At 37.9% G+C, this 20609-nt stretch overlaps 2 pseudogenes; one reads left to right on the top strand and one right to left on the bottom strand.

Moving 5' to 3' along the window:
• Positions 1-18422: 18422 nt before the first annotated feature.
• Positions 18423-19150, bottom strand: LOC140523106 (ATP synthase subunit beta, mitochondrial-like; annotated as a pseudogene).
• A 35-nt stretch (positions 19151-19185) lies between these two features.
• LOC140523105 (ATP synthase subunit beta, mitochondrial pseudogene) lies at positions 19186-20157 on the top strand (annotated as a pseudogene).
• Positions 20158-20609: the final 452 nt, after the last annotated feature.

Below are 20609 nucleotides of genomic sequence, written 5' to 3'. Positions count from 1 at the left end.
GAATTGGCACAGACTTGTTGTCTTTACACATGCTTCCCTAGTGAGAACCAAAGAAAGCTACCAGAGGAAACCAAGAAATTCTCCTAAGATTTGACCCAATTTGACCACAGAGCTTAGGTATTCATTGTCCTAAGCTTGGATGTCCCCACTTGGATGTACCCTAGTAACTAATTAGGGGAAGGAAGGATCTGGGTGGTAATGGCTCCCCAGGGTTATAGAGACACAGTTACTGATCAGGGTGTGGGAATCACTTGACAAAAAGACAAAAGAAGACATTGAAGATACTCATTGGGACAGTTTAGAGGAATGTCCTTGGAGAGGAGTCTGGTTGGGGAGGGACACTGCAAGGGACTGAGGTAAGAACAGTAGAACAAGGGAACAGCTAGAGGAAGCTAGGTCTCTTTCATTCAGTTATAGGATTTCTGAGCATGGCAGAGAGGAGGCAGAGGAGTTGGAGAGTGGGGATAGTTTGGGGAATCTTACTTGGGAGTGATAGGCAACAGAAAGAGAGACATACCCAGGAGTCATTACAGTCAAGTACTCACATCTGTGGGGACCTGAGACATATTTACCTAGAAATCTTGGAGTTCTAAAGTTGAAGATGTTTTGTTAAGGATTTTAGGAATCTTAACTCACATTGGGATTTGCCAAGCATTAATAAATAGAAAAATCAGTTTCATGACTTAAAGGTGTTTTATTCATTTCATGGGTGACCCAGCTTTTCCCCAAGCCAGTGTCTATTTATCTTCAGTCATTGGTTGGGTTTTGGGTAGGGAATGGTGACAAGTTAAGTAGATGGGGACAAGTTGCTGAGAGAGAAGCAAACTAATGGAAAGCAGAAGGCTGAGGGAAAGGGAAATAATGGGGATGAGGCTTAGTGACAGGGACAGTGGGTAGGCAGTTTGGAAGAAGGACAGAACTGATGATGCTGAATTGGTCACAGTAAGGGTTTTATGGCCAATAGGAGTAGCTTCCAACATAGTCTTAATTGCTCCTAGCCTTGTGAGTCCTATGAAAACTTTTCTATTGAAGAAAACTTTATTTTTCTACCTTACCTGCACCCCTTACCTCTCACACAAAATGCTTCATTACTCTCTTTTCTTACTCAGTCTCTTCTCTCTAAAAACTTTTCCCCAATCCCTCCATACAAATGCATTGCCCTTCTAAGTCAAATATTGCACCTCCCTGATCTTTAAACCTTAAATTTGTGTGTGTTTGTATGCGTGTGTGTGTATGTGTGTATGAGTGTGTGTGTTGCTGACATGAGTTTGGGGTGGAAATCTCAGTGTGGAAACTCTCCCCATTGAAGCAAATTGACAAAAGTTTGTAAATTAAAGTCTCAAACAATACTCTTGGGTCACTTAGAGGTTAAGCAATTTGTCCTTGATACATGGCTAGTTGGCATTCATAGCTGCTAGTTGGTACTTGGTATTCATAACTCCATGGAAAGTCCTCTATATCCTATGCCATGCTTCCTCTCTAATCTTTCAAACTTCTCCAAAACATCCTCTTCCAGTAAGACTCCCTAGGTTGTTGTGAGTAGCAATGGTTTATTCAAGTTCCTCCTGTGAAATGCATGTTCCCCAGTAATTTTCTACCCATTGCCACTCTTTCATGGGAAAGAGAAGTGTCCTCAGAGATCTAACTTAGGATTGAGAAAAAAGCAAAAAATGCAAGAAAATAATGGTGAAGTAAGTTTGCAACATTACTGCTTTGACCTAGAAAGCCTTGCTGTCCTTAGATCCCACCTTTCTGTCTAAATCTGAGAATGACTCTACCAAAGACTCAATGTCAGAGATGAAGAACCAGATCACTGGTGAGCTAAGAGTGCCCACTGGTCTGAGGAAAATCATGGTCATACCTGATGCATCAAGCTGTCTCTCAGTCAGTCGTTTGGTCCTTTACCAGCAAGAATTTTACCCTTCTTGGGCACAGAATATAGTGGGGCCATGATGAATCAACAAACAACTCTGGTCCCAGCTTGGAATAAAAATGGAAAGAGCATAGAACTGGGGGTCAGGAAACTGCTTCTGTCTACTACCAGACACCTAAGCTTAAGCAAGGGACTTAAGCAAGTGCCTCTTAGGGCCTCAGTTACCTTATCTGTACACTGGGAGAAATAACATTGGTATTGTAAACCTACTAGGGTGATTACAAGAAATCAATCAGATGATGGATTTGAAAGTGATTTTAAAAATCTGTCAAGTCCTGATGGCATGATCTACTTGTAGAATAAAGGACAAACAAATAACAAGCACTATATGAGTGTAAGGAATTCTTTTTGTCCAGTATTGGGGGTAATGGTAGGAGAAATAAAATAAATAGAAAGTTCCTATCCTTGGATAAAACGGAGAGATGGAAGACACTGTAGAGATCATGTAGTGTAACCCACTCATTTTGTAAATGGGGAAGCTGAGTGAGAGAGAAGGTTTAAGAGATTTATCCAAGGCCATACAGCCAGTAAGAAGCAGACCTAGGATTCAAATTCATCTGCTCATTCCTTTCCACTACATCTCCCTGCCTTTTAATAAGTTTTCATATAGTATCAGACTGCTACTTAAAACAATGAGTTCTGTATCCCCTAAAGAAAAGATACGTTATTCTTAGTCCTGATTAATGAATAGAATCTGGCAAAGGAATTCATTTTGTGAGCTGCCTTATAATAATCATCCCAATGGAACTAAGTTTTGTTTGTTGGTGGTAAAAGGAAAAACCTAGAATAATAATAAGTTAAATTTATAGTATTTATAGATTGTTTCTTTTACTGAGACTCATTCATAGCATAGTGATGAAGAGCTGAGTTCTGACTCTGGAAAGCTTGGGATGAGGTCCTGCCTCTGACATTGACTGGGTGGGCCCCTTGGCCAAGTCATTTAATCTCTCAACACTCTAAACAACTTTCCAAAAACATATGTTACAGAAAAGGTACTGATCCATATTGGTATAGATAACTTATTTATCTGTGTTTCAATGAAATCACACCTCTGGTCCCTCTTCCTTCCCTTCCCTTTCTTTCCCTTCCTTTCCCTTCTATTCCCTTCCCTTCCCTTCCCCCCTGCCCAAGTTCAACTTAAGGGCTGTTTTCTGGACCCTCCTTGCTTAAGAGGGGTTATCAATAGTAAATGTTGTTTTTTTCTCTCCCAGCTTGATTGAGTTATTTTTCTTTGTCTCATTAAAGGGACCATCCCCTGACTACTTCTTAAACAGATCTATTCACTGAATGGGCATTACCTCACCCTAATTGAGTACCTGAATAGGCCTTGGCCTAAAGGGACCAAGGTTTCCCATTGTATTCTGGGCCATCTCCAGTCATCCTGATGAATATCTGGTGACTGGATACAGATGGCTCCAGAAGAGAAAGTGAGGCTGGTGATCTTGCACAGCCCTCCCTCACTTGAAACAAAGTCAAGTGCAAGTCATGTCATCATTTCTCTGAGAGTCTGGTCTTCTTCAGCATTGAAGGACAAATATACCAACAGTGTAAGCATCATTACTCATATTTCACAGATGAGGAAACTGGTTGCACAGTTAGTAATGGCAGGGTGGGTACTCAACCCCAAATCTCCTGATTCCAATCCCTATTTTAGTATAATAGACTGTCTCTCAAAAAATCCAAGAGGGGTACTGGGGAAAATAAGGATGACAATTAACAGAGAATGGCATTATTTCAATTAAGTAAGGCTGCCTTGCAAAATGAAGAGAGAACTAGCTTCTTAGGAAGATGTGGCTTCAAGTCTTACTACTGAAACATATTGGATGTTTGACTAGCAGTGAGTCACTCAACTTCTCAGTGCCTACAACTCCCCAATATAAAAAAGAGCAGAACAGCTGTTGCTCTGCTTTGGTAGAGGAAGTTTCCTCACTGGGAGTTCCTTATGCCAATAAAAACAGAACTCTGGACAAACAGCAATGCCACAAGTGTTTAGTCCTATTCTTTGTGTTAAATACCTGAAGACCAGATTAGGAGATAAAGCCCTATGTGTTCCCTTGGCAAAGTGTGAAAAATTTATTGCTGAGGAAAAGCAGAAAAAGAAGAGAGATTAAGTGAGAATAGAAAGTATAAGTATGTTTTGTGGTGGATTTTGAATAGTCCTAGAAAGGCCCCCCCAAATATCTGTCCCATCCCTTATGCCCAGATGCCATGATGCCTGAAATTCTAACATTCCATTCTATACTTTTGACAAAGTATTAACCTATCCAGGATCTTCCTTTCAAAACACAAACATCCATCATCTATTCATTTATACTTTTGAGTAATATACACTGGGGATACAAACGTAGAGAAGACATATTCATTGGTCTTATAGAAAAAGGCATAATCACTGCTTAAAATCTAGTAGGAGAGATTATATATAATAGTAACCAACGAACATAAACGTTATAAAAGTTGTGCAAACAAGGTATTTTGAGAGTTCAGAGGAGGAAGAAATCATTTCTTCTATGCTAGAGAGTTGAACAATAGCCTTGTGAAAGGGGCAACGTTAGCACTGGGTCTTGAAAAATGTGGCATTTTTACAGGGGGAGATATGAGGGAGTAACATATTTCATGAGTAAAAACAATTGCCAGGTACCAAAGGGCAGATTTCTGGAGACAAAAGATTAAGTTGTATAATGAATGAAGTCCAACATGCTAAAATAATATTCTTTAAGAATTGCAGAACTATCAGGTGGAAGACAGGTTAGACTTGTCTTAATTGATTCTAGAGGGTAAAACTATGCAAAATGGATGAAAATTGTGAGGAGACATTAAATCTTCGTGTAATAAAAAAAACTTTCCTTACAATTAGTATTGTCTCCTAGTGTAATGGGATACTTCAGAAGGTAATGAGTTCCCTCTCATTGGAAGCTTTTGTTTTTCGTTATTAATTTATTTGTTTTCAGTTTTTTACAATTGACTCTGTAAGTCTTAGACTTTCTCCCGCTCCCTCCCAATCCCTCCCCAAGATGGCATGCAATCTTATATGGTTTCTATACATACTTTCTTACTGAGCACATTTTCACAGTAGTCATGTTATACAGAGGAATTAAAATGAATGGATGTAACCATGAGGAAAAAACAAATGAAAACAAAAAATAGCACATGAAAAAATATTCTGCTTCATTCTGCATTCCACTTCTATAGTTCTTTTTCTGGATGTGGATGACATTTTCCCTCAAGAGTCCTTTGAGAATGTTTTAGGTCCTTGCATTGATGTGAAGGGCTAAGTCTACCAGAAAAATTCCTCACACACTGTGGCTATTTCTGTGTACAATGTTCTCCTGGTTCTGCTCATTTCACTCAGCATCAATTCATATAAATCCTTCCAGGTCTCTCTGAAGTCTTCCTGTTCATCATTTCTTATAGCACAGTAGTATTCCTCACTGGAAATTTTTAGGTACAGGAAGTTACCTACATTTACAGCATATTATTGTATGGGGATTTTTGGTCAATTCAATGCAAACCAATTATGAGATTTTCTGATTCTATGCACTGAATGAAAGTTACTGGGAATGTTTAGCCTATATAAAAGAACATTACTAGGAGTAGGGTTGGATGATGATAACTGTCTTCTAATATTTGAAAAGCTGTTATAAAGAAGAAAGTTTACATTCTCATACCTTAACCCCAGAAGGAACCATTTAAACTAAGAGGTAGAAGGTGTAGACATAACTCAATATAAGGAAGAAACTAACAATGAGACTGTCTAAATATGGACTGCTATGCTTTATGACGTATTAAACTTCTTGTCACTACAAGTGTAAACAGTCTGCATCCTGGGAGTGTAATAGAAGGAATTCATGGTTGAGATTAGTTTCTTAAACTGTGAGTTGTGACTCCATATGTGGATGCATAACTGAATGCAGGGTTCATGAAAAATTTGGCAACAGCAAAAGGTTTCTGAACACAAAAACACCAAAAATTAATTCAAAATCAAAGATGTAATGAATCTGAAGTATTTCTGGCTGTGCTTGACTGTGTTACTTTGAAGCCTTCGTTATGAACAGAGCACTGAAGATACTTATAAAATCACAATATTGATCGACTCTGAAAAATGTTGAAGATGCTCTATGTCCTGCAGTATCAAATATTCTGCCAAGTTTTAATTCTTTATGCAAAACTAAGTAGACACATCCATCTCATTAGTATGCAAATTGGATTTCATTTTTAATAAATGGTAAAATTTTATTATAAAACAGAATTGTTTTAAAATAAATTTCTTTATGATTTATTATCAGTAAATGTTTGATTTGTATACCTATTTTATATACCTGTATACTGGAGTCATGTAAAAATTTCTTGGGTGAAAAGGAATTGCAACTGGAAAAACTTTAAGATGCCCTGGTTTAGATAAGGGTTGGTCTGGAAAAATCTCAAAGATCTCATTCAATTCTAACATCCTAAAATTCTAGAAAGCACCTGGGAATACACTGCTAGACAATGGTAGGATCATGCTGTGGATATAAAGGGGATAAAAACATCAAAAGATGAGGTGGGATATCAACATATAAACATTATTGCTCTAAAACTTTGCTGAAAGTTGGCCCTAGACATCAGGGAAAACTTAGAAAGAAGAAAGAAGCTTTGTTTTTTAAAACACCTTTTCAGAGAAGTCAAAGCTAACAATATGAAGTCCTTTAAATAAACTAGTAGACAATCAATTAATGAACATTTACTAGGGTTCTATTACCTTCTATGTACTGTGCTAAGTGCTAGAGATACAAAATGAGGCAAAAGACACTCCCTGTTTTTGAGAAGCTAATAGTGGGGGAGGCAATATGCAAACAAATACATACAAAGCAAGCTGGATGTAGGATAAATGTTTTTGTTGTTATCCAGTCATTCTCAGTCATGTCTGACTCTTTGCGACCCCATTTGGGGTTTTCCAGGCAAAAATATTGGAATAGCGCATTAACATTACAAGTCGTTTGCCACTTTCCTTTTCCAGCTCATTTTCCAAATGAGGAAACTGAGGTAAACAGTGTCAAGTGGCTTGCCCAGGATCATACAGCTAATAAGTGTCTGAGGTCAGATTTGAACACACAAAAATGAGTCTTCCGACTCCAGGCTCAGCACTTTATTCAGTACTCTATTCACTCTACCACCTTCCTGCCCTACATAGGATAAATGGGGAAAATTAAGAGAAAGAAGGCACTAGAATTAATAGGGATTTGAAAAGAATCCCTATGAAAGATGAAATTTTAATTATGACTTAAAGGAAGGCAGGAAACTTGATAGGAGGAGAGAGAGAGAGAGAGAGAACACTCAAGGCATGGAAGACAGTCAGAGAAAGTGCCCAGAGCAGAGAGTGTCTTGATTGTGAAATAGCCCAGAAGCCAGGAATAGTCACTGAATCAAGGAGTATTTGGGGTGGGTGTGGGGGAAGGTATCAGTAAACTGGAAAGGTGTGAAGCAGGCAGGTTAGGAAGGGTTCTGCACAAACAGAACAATTTTTGTATTTGTTTCCAGAAACAATAGGGAGCCACTGGAATTTATTTACTAAGGAGAATTGAGATGGTTGGATCTGTGTTTTAGGAAAGTAATATTTTTTTGGCTGAATGGAAGATGGATTGGAGAGATTGGGGCAAGGATAGGTAGACTTGAGAATCATAAACACTGAGATGGTCATGGAAGTCGATGAGACCAGTAAGTGAAGTTGTATAGAGGGAGAAGAGAAGAGGGCTCAGGACAGAATCCTCAGAAATGCCTGCAGTTAGAAGGCGTGATCTAGAAGAGGATCTAGAAAAAGAGATTGAGAAAGAGGACAGATGGCAGCTAGATATTATAGTGACAATCTGATTACTAAAGATTATAATGAAGTATAAATTCTATCACTTCAAATCAGCAATTATTCAGTGCCTACTGTTTGCAAGGCATTGTGCATTAGCCATACAAAGATTAAAAAAAAATAGCTCAGTGCTACTAAAGGGCAATGCAAGGCATTGTGCATTAGCCATACAAAGATTAAAAAAAAATAGCTCAGTGCTACTAAAGGGTATGTGTCTTCCTTCTGAAACTACTCCGAATTTATCCTGTTAAATCTTTGCACATAGTTGTTTGTACATTATCTCCCCCTCTCCCATTAGACTGAGCTCCTTGAAATCTTGGACTTTTGGGGAAACTTTTTTGTACCCCAGCCCATGGTATAGAACCTAGCACACAGTGCGCACTTAGTAACCACTAGTTGATTTGACTTGATATGTAACAAAGAAGTACAACACAAAATAGAGTATGAAAACTAAAAGCAAAAATTCAGACAATGTTCTCAGAAAATCTGAGAAGGGAAAGTCTACCTCTATTTGGTACTTCTATAGAAGACTTCATGGAGAAAATGACACCTGAGCCAACCAAACCTAGAAAGAAGAGAAGAATTTCAATAGATAGAGATATAGGAGAGGGTTCTAGATGGAGTGAGTAGGGCAGTTTGAACACTGGAGTGCACTGAGATGGAAAAGAGCAGAATAAAATTGGAAAGCAAGCAGATAGTCCAGTTTTATTGGAATATAGTGAATAGAAGGAAGGAGTAATAAGTAAGGCTTGATGAATAAGTTGACTCTAGATTTATTTAAGGCTTTAGCCTTAAATGAAAGGCTAAGGAGTATGCAATTTATTGTGGAGGTAAGTAGGTAGCAAAGTGAATAGAACACTGGTCTTGGAGTCAGGAAGAATTGTGTTTAAATTTGGCCTCAGACACCTACTGTGTGACCCTGGGCAAGTTACCTAACCTCTGTTTGCTTCCATTTCCTCATCTGTAAAATGGGGATAATAACAGCATCATCCTCAGAGTACTGTTGTGAGCATCAAATGATTTAATAACTGTAAAGCACTTAGCACAGTGCCTGGTACCAAAGCATATTATGATCATCATCATCACTAAAGATCTATTGAGGGTTGTTGAACAATGGAATGACATGGTCACACGATGAGTAGAGCACTGGGTCTGGATTTGGAAAGCTCTACTTTCAAATCCTGCCTCTGTCATTTATTCTCTCTGTAATAATGAGAAGATGGGAATTAGGTAAGGTTACTTAACCCTGTGACTCACTAGGACTTACCTAGTAAGCCATAGAAAGGTTGCGTATGGTTGGCAAATGACGATCCCGGAACAGGAGATCCCCAGGCTAACTGAAATCAGAACTCCTTCCCAGGCTCCTGAACCAAACTTAAGAAATATAAATAAACAAAATAAAAAATGAAACCCTAGGTAAAGAGGTCACCCAAATTATTTACATTTTTCAAAAGGAAATAATAGAAATTTTAATAAAGTTATAGTGGTTTGTTTTGTGTCCTTTTCTGGATTAAATTCTGTGGGGATACTTATGAAGTTTTCTTTAAAAAAAAAACTATAGCCAGGTGCATGATCTTTGAATTGTAAATTATTTGCTCTAAGTAACTTTGCATAAATCAATATATTCACATATATTTCCTATCTTTGTCACTTTACTATTACTCTGATAATTCATTTTGATGTAATAATTTATTCAATGAAAAACCAGTTTTTGCAATTTTTTGTCTAGCCTCCCTAGAATCAAGCTGTCAGATTTTTCTTAATTTTACCATAATAATTTTCCAACATATTTCCTTAAAAGGTTATATTTATTGTTCTGTTTAACATATTTTTACATATATTAAATCAATTCATTTTGCTGCCAATTTTTATATGCTTAATAGAAAAAAATGTTTTTAACTCTCTACAATCAAGATAAAACTATAATTTTTCTTCCATTTTTAATAATTTACTTTATACTCATATTATTAATGCAATTGTAATTTATTATAGTATATATTATGATTTGTGTCTCTAAACCCATTTTTTTCAAATGCTTATGGCTGTTACAAGAATTTTTATTTCTTTCTCTGAAAGTGTGATCTTTTTATATTTCCTATATAGAGCACACAAGGGAGAGTAATATAATATAAGCTAAGAAGATATGCTGGAAATAGATTGGGAAGGGCTTTAACTCCCAAAAACAGCATGTATTTTATTGTTCAGACAACAAAAAACCATTGAGCCTTTATGAGCAGAGGAGTAATGGGATTAGACCCATGCTTTAGGGTTATCAATTGGAAAACAGTGGAGAGAAAAGGTTGGACATGAAAATACTTGAGGAAGAAAGACCAATTAAGAGGCTATATAACTGTCCAAATGAGAGTTGATGAGAGTCTAAACTACAGTAATGACTGTGAGTGGAGAGAAAGGGAAGACTAGATGAGATGCTGTGGGATACAGTCAACAGAACTTGGCAAATGATTGGCTACATGGAGTGAAGGAGAAGGAAGAGTATAGAAGAGTAGTAACTCCATGGTTACAAACCTGGTGATGGTCTTGACAGAAGGGAAGGTCAAGAAACGGTTTAGGGGAACCACACTGAAAAATTATATATACGTATATATATATATATATGTATATATATATATATATATATATATATATATATATATATATACACACACACATATATATGTGTGTGTATGTATGTATGTATATATGTCAATATAAATATATATACACATAATACCATAGTCAGGTTTTTTTAAGAGAAAAATGGTAAAATCTCTCCATATAGTACATAAAGTCTATACACTATGTATAACCTATATACATAGATTGCGTATGTAATACAGATAGATGATATATGATACATAAATTGATTATATATAATATATGTATATTTCTGTATATATACATAGACATACATATACACATACATATATATGCATACACACATATGTATGTATGTATGTATGTATACATGCATACACACACAAACACATATTGATTGGTTGTTGTCTATGCTCAAAGAGGGCCAAAATGACATTACTACATTGGGGTCCAGGAACAGTGTGTCCAGCCATGACTGATTAAGCCATTACAAACTTGGAAGGCTCAGCCACAGGTCAAGCACAAATAGTCCACATGAACATTTGGAGTGGAGAAGTCTAAATTTGTGTATCTCATGTTTCTTTTGGGCTGCTGAAGTTCTGCTTTGCTCATAAAGTACAGCGCCTTTTTTTGATGCTGGCACACTATATTGTTTCCCATATCTCACAACTGATTGCAAAATTCTTCTGAGAGACCTTGAGAGTATCCATTATTTCTTCTGACCTTCACGTGAGCACTTGCCTTTTATTTGTCCTTTGTAAAATAGTCTTTTAGGCAAAGTTGTATTTGACATTCAGACAACATGGTCAGCCCTTCAGAGTTGTGCTCTCTGCAGTAGAGTTTGAATGCTTGGCAATTCAGCTCAAGAAAGGACCTCAGTGTATGGTACCTTATCATTCCAGATGATCTTCAGAATCTTCCTAAAACAATTCAAATCAAAGGAATTCAGTTTCATGGCATGGTATATGGTATATGGTCCAGGTTTCATAGGCATAACACAATGAAGTCAGTACAACAACTCTCTAGATACTTTCATTCAGAGCCTCCCAAATACTGAGTTAGTTCTGGCAATGCATATGTCAACCTCATCATCCTCAGGTACATCCCTGGAAAGTACCTCCGCTTTAGGTGAAATTATCCATAGCATGCAAAATTTCTCCACAGTTCCACATATGGATGGTGTAGTTCTGACTGATGGAAAACCTCTGTTTTCTTGGTACCATACACCATAAACAGACCAAAATTAGCAAAAGCAACAAAGAATCAATCAATACTATCGTGCTGCATCTGAACCTCAGAGGCTGCATTGGGTGCAGAATCATCTATGTATATACACATACACTCATACATACATACAGGGCTCAAATCCATCAATGAGTGACAGAAGTGTCTACTCCAAGCATGTGAAGACTTCCATCAATGGAATGGGCACATAACCATTTGTTCCAATGTCCATGAAGGTGGCTGAAGCAGGCATTGTGGAGTCGCTTAGAGTTTGGTCAGGCACTGAAGATACTGAGGTCATCCACTACATCTCAGGCCATCATCAGTCATGTTGATTTTTGTGTTACCATTGGACTTTGATGACTCTGAAAGAGACAGTAAAACTGACAACTTTGTGCAACTCTGCCTCCCTTAAATCTAAATAGCACATGACTCATGACATCACCCCATGATATCATTGGTCCTCTTATAAAATGAATGACAAATGACAACATATATATGTGTGTGTATGCATATATACATATATACACACATATATGCATGTGTGTGCATATATGTACACACATGCCTATATAATTTATTATTTCTGTGGCTTTAAGAATTTTCTTTATTAGTGTAATTCTGTTCCAGGGCAAGGAGGAGCACAAGCACACCAGAGCTTGTGGACCACAGTGAAACAGGGACCCTTGTCACAGTTTCAGGACAGAAAAGAGTGCTTTTGGTTACTTATAGAGCAGAGTACAGTCCAAGAGAGTATTAAACACCTCTCCTTAGATCACACAATCTTGGTAGATTGTGAAAACTTACAGGATCCTAGAAGTATATCTGAGAACAACTGCACAAAAATCCTGAAACTTGGGACAGTGCACCCTCCATCCTGGAACAAGAGACTCAACTTAACAATGAATTAAAAGTCAAGAAACAAACTAGAAAATGAGCAAACAACAGAAAAAATAATTCTGACTATAGAAAATTACTATGGTGGTGGAGTCAAGATGATGGAGTAACAGCATGGACTTGCTAACACTCTCCCCACAAATCCATCCAAATACCCGCAAAAATGAGTCTAAATAAATTCTGGATCTGTAGAACCCACAGAATGATGGATGGAAGCAAATCTTCAGTCCAATGCAACCTGGAAGGTTGCTGGAAAGTGTCTATCATGCCATACTAGGACCAGAGTGCAGTCTAGTGTGAGCCATGCCAGCACAAACTGAACCTGAGAAGGTCTTGGGGGGATTGAACCTCCGGCACCTGTGGTGGTTTCCAGACTTCATGACCCTGAAACACTGAGGACAAATTGGAAGGTCAATGGAAAAAACCTGCATGAGAGAGTAGAGTGCTTGAGTCCCAGCCCCAGGGTGGCAGAGGGGGTAGAGGAGTCCAAGAAGAAGGAGCTTGTGGAAGCAGCAGGAGCAGCAGCCACTGTTTCTGGAGTTCTAGGATCACAGATTGTGGGGAGATCAAGGGACTGAAAGTACACCTTCACTGGAAGCAGAGCACTACCTTGACAAAGAGTTCAAAAGTCAAGTAAGTGGCTGGGGAAATGAGCAAAAACCAGAAAAAGAATCAGACTATACAATCTTACTTTGGTGACAAGGAACACCAAAGCATACAAACAGAAGACAGCAAAGTCAAAGCTCCTCTATCCAAAACCTCCAAGAAAAATATGTATTGGTCTCATGCCATGGAAGGGTTCAAAAATGATTTTGAAAATCAAGTAAAAGAAGTAGAGAAAAAATTGGGAAGAGAAATGACAGTGATGCAAGAAAAATCATGAAAAAAGAGTCAACTGTTTGTTAAAGGAGATCCCAGAAATGCTGAAGAAAATAACACTTTAAAAAATAGACTAACCCAAATGACAAAAGAGATCCAAAAAGCCAATGAGTAGAAGACTGCCTAAAAACCAGAGCTAGTCAGATGAAAAAAGAGATCCAAAAGCTCACTGAAGAAAATAATTCTTTCAAAATTAGAATGGAGCAGACAGAAGCTAAAGATCTTATGAAAAGTCAAGAAATTGTGAAACAAAGACAAAGGAATGAAAAAATAGCAGACAATGTGAAATATCCCATTGGAAAAACAACCGACTTAGCAAATAGATCCAGGAGAGATAATTTAGAAATCTTTGGACTACCTGAAAATCATGATCCATAGAAGTGCCTACACATGAGTTTTCAAGAAATTATCAAGGAAAATTGTCCTGATATTGTAAAATCAGAAAGTAAAATAGATATTGAAAGAATCCACTGATTGCCTCCTGAATGAGATCCCCAAAGGAAAATTCCTAGGAATATTTTAACAAAATTCCAGAGCTCCCAAGTCAAGGAGAAAATATTGTAAGTAGCAGAAAAAATTCAAATATTGTGGAAATATCCATCAGGATAATACTAGATCTGGCAGCTTCTACATTTAGAGATTGAAGGGCTTGGAATATGATATTCCAGAGGTCAAAGGAGCTAGGATTAAAACCAAGAATCACCTACCCAGCAAAACTGAGTATAATACTTCAGGGTGGTGGGGTGGAATGGTTAATGAAAAAAAGGACTTTCAAGCATTCTTTTTGAAACAACAAGAGTTGAATAAAAAATTTAACTTTCAAACACAAGAGAGAGAACACATGAGAAACATAATAATGCAAACAGGAGAGAGAAACAATAAGGGACTTACTAAAGCTGAATGGTTTATATTCTTACATGGAAAGATAATATTTGTAAATCTTGAGAATTTTCTCAGTATTAGGCTAGTTGGAGGGATTTTATATATATATATATATATATATATATACATATATACATATACAGAGTTGAATAGGTAGGGATGACATAAAAAATAAAATTAAGGGATGAGAGAGGAATATATTGGGAGGAGAAAGGAATAAATAAAATGGGGTAAATTATCTCATGTAAAAGAGGCAAGAAAAAGCTTTTTCTATGGAGGGGAAGAGTAGGAAGGTGATAGGGAAATAGTGAAGCTTATTCTCATCACATTTGGCTAAAGGAGGGAACAACATGCACACTCAGTTGGTATGAAAATCTAGCTTACACTATAGGAAAGTAGGGGGGAAGGGGATAAGCAGGGGTGGGGATGATAGAAGGAAGGGCAAATCGTAGGAGGTGGTAATTAGAAGTAAACAATTTTGAGGAAGGACAGGGTCAAAGATAATAGAATAAATGAGGGGTAGGAAAGGATGGAGGGAAATACAGTTAATCTCTCATAATATTACTGTCATGGAAATGTTTTGCAAAACTACACATGCATAATCTATATTGAATTGCTTGCCTTCTCAGTGCGGATGGGTGGGGAGGGAGAAAGGGAGAGTAGTTGGAACTCAAAGTTTTAAAAATGACTGTTAAAAATTGTGTTTACATTCAACTGGGAAATAAGATATACAAGCAATGGGCTACAGAAATCTATCTTGCCCTACAAGAAAATAGAGTAGATGGGGATAATAGAAGGGAGGGGTATGATAGAAGGGAAGGCAGATTGGGGGAAGGGGTAATCAGAATGTGCACTGTCTTGGTGTGGGCAGATGGGACACATGGGGAGAAAATTTGGAACTCAAAATCTTGTGGAAAGAAATGTTAAAAACTAAAAATAAATAAATCAATTAAAATAAAAAAGTTACTATGGTGAAAAGGGAGATCAAAATACACACTCAGAAAACAATAACAAAGTCAAATCTCCTATATCCAAGGCCTCCAAGAAAAATGTGAATTGTTCTCAGGCCATAGAAGAGCTCAAAAACGATTTTGAAAATCAAGTAAGCAAAGTAGAGAAAAATTGGGAAGAGAAATACGAGTGATATAAGAAAATCCTGAAAAAAAGAGTAAACAGCTTTGATAAAAGAGTTCTACACACACACACACACACACACACACACACACACACACATCACCACACTGAAGAAAGTAACACCTTAAAAGACAAAACAGGTCAAATGGTAAAAGATGTACAACAAAACCAATGAGAAGAATGCATTGAGAAGCAGTGTTGGACAATTTTTTTTTAAAAAGAGGCATACAAATTCACTGAAGAAAAAAACTCCTTTAAAAAGTGGAATTGGCCAATTCTGCTTTTCAAAATCTTTCAGGAGGTGATCAATGGTTATTTTCAGTTTCCATTTTATCCTCTAGTTCTAGAATATCATTCTACTTCTTGACTTTTAACTCATTGTTAAAACAGGGCTCTGCTTTAAAGATGGAGAGTGCACTGTCCCAACCTTCAAGGTGTTTGTGTAGCTATTTTCAGAGATGCTTCTAGGAACCTGTAAGTTTTCAGTTCTTCCAAGGTGTCTAAGAGGACAAAAATGGTAAATAAAAAATGATGGAGAGGATGGGAGGGGGCAAGAAACATGACATTAATGAACTATTGATGGAGTTGTGAACTGATCCAACCACTCTGGAGAGCAATTTGTAACTATGCTCTAAGGGTTTTAAAACCATTTATACCCTTTAACCTAGCAATATTGCCATTAGATCTGTATCCCCAAAGAGATGAAAAAGAAAAAAGACCTATAGGCATGAAAATATTAATAGCAGATATTTTCTGGTGGCAAAGAATTGGAAAATGAGAGAATGTCCATCATGGGAAATGGCTGAAAAATTGTGGTTTGTGATTGTGATGGAATTATTGTGCTATGTGAAATTATTGTGCATAGGAAATAATGAACAGGATGCTGTCAGAGAAACCTGAGACTTACAGAAACTGATGCAAACTGACATGCATTGTGTACAAAGTTACAGTAATATTGTAAGATGATCAGCTGTGAATGACTTAGCTATTCTTAGCAATACAATGTCCAAAACAAATGCTATTCATTCCCAGAGAAAGAACTGATGATGTCTGAATACAAACTGAAGCATACTTATTTTGCTTTCTTTAGTTTTCTTGATTTTTTGTCTATTTTTTCACAACATGACTAATACAGAAATATTATGCATGACCACTTATAACGCTTACCAGATTTCTTGCCTGATAAATGAGGGGTTTGGGGAGGGAGGAAGGGAAAGAATTTGGACTCAAAGTTTAAAAAACAGACAAATGTTAAAAATTGTTTTTACATGTAACAGAGGGAAAATAAAATACTAAATAAAAAAATCAATTAGTCTTCCTAGAAGTCCTAAACTCTTTTTGAAATCAGAACAGTAAACAAAATACTCCAGACCTCAAATACAGGGCATATGTGGAGAAACACCCTGGACAAGATGGCGTCAATATGACGTTGGGGTAAAACTGTAAAACCACTAGGTAAAATGAGCAACCTGCGGTTATCAGTCCCCTTTTTGTTGCTTGACTATCAAATAGCCTCTAGTATTTTTTGCTCTCATCCAAGATAAGAATTCAGTGTACGCCTTAGGAATTGGAGACTATGTTGAACTATGATTCAAGTCAGAAATATGTAACCTTACATAATCATTATACATTAAAATGTAATCTGGTGGGGAAAGTCAACATTATTGCTACATGGGAAAGAGAAGGGAACAAGCATCTATTGTTGTTGTTAAGTACCTGTTGTAAGCCAGGCACTGTATGAAGTGTTTTACACGTATTTCATTTGATCTTCACTACAACTTTGTGAGATATATATTATTATTATTTCCATTTCACAGTTGAAGAAACAGACAAACAGAAATTAGGTGGGATGCCCAGGGTCACACACTATCAAGACTCTGAGGCTGGATGTAAATTTAGGTCTTCCTGACTCAAGGTTCAGTACTCTATTCACTCTACCACCTAGCTCAAAAAAATCTGAAAAATCTATTATTGTTCTTAGAAGGAGTTTGTAAGCCTATTGATAAGGAGAGCTTATCAATATAATTTCTTTGAACTTTTGAATATTATTTTACCCAGTTATATGTCAGAGTTAATAAAAAGAAACTCCAAAAGAAATGGGAAGGATATTTGGTTGAGTACAGGGAGATAACTTAATTAAAAATTGGAAACAGTAGTTAAGATTTAACAGGCTCTTATCTGGATGAAGTAGGAAAAGTGAGGTTCTGCAGGGATTCATGCTAGGATGATTGTAAATGAATGTTTTCATCAGTGATTGGAGGAAGGAAAATATATTGAAAGCTCCAAGTTGCAGTTGGCTCTGTTTTCCCGTGTTGTCAAATCCTAATGTGCAGGCAATAAATTAGAATAACTTTACAAGTCTGTGGTGTGCTAAGGAAAATGGAAGATGTGCTTCATATGAAGCAAGAGATTTAAAAACTTGATTTATAAATCAGATGCCAAATTATTTGATGAAGAGAAGAATGGTAGGAAAAATGCATCATAGAGAGTACGTAGAAAGAACTATTAACAATAACTGTAAGTTACAGGAATTTTTAGAATAGTTAAGAATGAGTTTCCTACAAGCAGAGCCAATATGGTGGAGTGAGAGCAACTACTCACCTACACTTTTAGACAAACTCCTTTAGACACCTCTAAAAAGAGAATCTGAGCAAAATTTGGAGGTGCAGAATCCAGTAACAGATTGTGGCAGATTCACAGACAAGGACAGGGTGAAAAGTCTACGGAAAGGATCTGTTCCACAGGGATTAGCCCACAGCACACAGCACAGCTCATAAAGTGTGGCTGAGCAGGAAACCCCTGAGGTGGCCTGAATCTCTGGGATTCTCTAAGTATATCATCATGTCATCTGCAAAGAGTGATAACTTAGTTTTCTATTTGTCTGTTCTAATTCCTTCAATTTCTTTACCCTGTCTAATTGCTACAGCTAACATTTCTAGTACCATATTGAATAATAGTGGTGATAATGGGCATTCTTGTTTCACCCCTGATCTTATTGGAAATGCATCTAGCTTATCTCCAAGCTAGGACCAGCTCAGCAATGGTTCAGGAGAGAAATATGGTAGTATACAACTGGGCCAAGGTGGCAGGAGTGGGGTCAGTCAAGTCATCACCAGGGACATAGATGGCTTGCACAGAGGTGATAGAACCTTTCTTGATAATTCTTTCCTACATGGTGCCCATATCAGTGGCCAAAGTAGGCTGGTAACTGACAGTAGAGGGGATTCTACCTAGTAAATCAGACACCTCTGAGCAAGTCTGAGTGAATGGGAAGATATTATCAATAAAAAGCAGTGCATCTTGCCCTTGGTCTCTGAAGTATTCAGCCATAGTGAGGCCAGTCAAGGCTATCTGAGCCTGAGTGCCAGGTGGCTCATTCATTTGGTCATACACCAATGTTACCTTGGAAGTGGCATCCTTCTGATTGACAACACCAGACTCAATCATCTCATGGTACAACTCATTGCCTTCTTGGTCCATTCATCAACATCAGCAAACATAGAATAACCACCATGGGCCTTGGCAATATTGTTGATTATTTTCATAATCCATACCATCTTTCCCAAATCAACACCACCAAATAGACTAATTTTGCCACTCTTGGCATAGGGGGCCAAAAGAAATGACTGACAGGTACAATGTCATGGAAGTAGTGATGGACCCAGTTGGAGCAGCAAACAAATAGGCTTAAGACCAAAAACACCCATCATTGCAATCAGAAACCACGGCTTGATCTCTCCTCAGACGCTACTGTGTTGGGGCTGTTCAGTCATGCTGCGGCTGCCTAGGCCTTGGTGCTGTTGCCTAAGCCCAGACCTTATTGCCGGTGGCCCCAGCCACGCTCCAGTCAGATGAGGACAATGACCATGACATCCCCTGCCCCCAAGAGTGGGGAGGTCAGCAGGCTCATCGTGGTGGTCATCAGGGCCATGGTGAAAGTGCAGTTTGATGAGGGGTTCCCTCCCATCCTCAATGCCCTTGAAGTGCAGGACAAGGAAACCAGTCTAGTTCTGGAGGACACCCAATATCTGGGTAAGAGCACAGTCCAGACCATTGTTATGGATGACACTGAAGGATTGGTCAGAGGGCAGAGGGTCCTGGATTCTGGCAACCCAATCAAAATTCCTACAGGGCCTGAGACCTTAGAAAGAAACATGAATGTGATTGGAGAACCTATCAATGAAAGGGGTTCAATCAAAACCAAATGGTTTGCTGCTTTTCATGCTGAGTCTCCTGAATTCATAGAGATGAGTGTAGAGCAAGAAATTCTGGTCCCTGGCATCAAAGTTGTGGAACTTTTGGCCCCCTATGCCAAGAGTGGCAAAATTAGTCTATTTGGTGGTGTTGATTTGGGAAAGATGGTATGGATTATGAAAATAATCAACAATATTGCCAAGGCCCATGGTGGTCATTCTATGTTTGCTGATGTTGATGAATGGACCAAGAAGACAATGAGTTGTACCATGAGATGATTGAGTCTGGTGTTGTCAATCAGAAGGATGCCACTTCCAAGGTAACATTGGTGTATGACCAAATGAATGAGCCACCTGGCACTCAGGCTCAGATAGCCTTGACTGGCCTCACTATGGCTGAACACTTCAGAGACCAAGAGGGTCAAGATGCACTGCTTTTTATTGATAATATCTTCCCATTCACTCAGACTTGCTCAGAGGTGTCTGATTTACTAGGTAGAATCCCCTCTACTGTCAGTTACCAGCCTACTTTGGCCACTGATATGGGCACCATGTAGGAAAGAATTATCAAGAAAGGTTTTTCATAATCCATACCATCTTTCCCAAAGCAACAACACCAAATAGACTAATTTTGCCAATCTGTTATTGGATTCTGCACCTCCAAATTTTGCTCAGATTCTCTTTTTAGAGGTGTCAACCATTCCCCAATTGATAGTCATTCCCTTGATTTCCAGCTTTTGGCCACCACAAAGAGAGCTGTTATAAATATTTTTGTACATGTGGGACCCTTTCCCATTTCTATGATCTTTTTGGGATAGAGTCCCAGAAGTGATATTGCTGGGTCAAAGGGTATAAACATTTTTGTAGCCCTTTGGGCATAGTTCCAAATTCCTCTTGAGAATGGTTGGATCACCTCACAGCTCCACCAACAATGAACTAGTGTTTCAATTCTCTCACAACTTCTCTAACATTTGTCATCTTCCTGTTTTGTCATGTTAACCAAGCTAATAGATGTGATGTGGTACCTCAGAGTTGTTTT

This window comes from Notamacropus eugenii, chromosome 2 (genome assembly GCF_028372415.1).
Source record: "Notamacropus eugenii isolate mMacEug1 chromosome 2, mMacEug1.pri_v2, whole genome shotgun sequence".
In the NCBI taxonomy this organism is placed as follows: Eukaryota; Metazoa; Chordata; class Mammalia; order Diprotodontia; family Macropodidae; genus Notamacropus; species Notamacropus eugenii.
The sequence above is the reverse complement of the archived record's forward strand: the minus strand, read 5'-3'. Positions and strand labels throughout refer to the sequence as shown.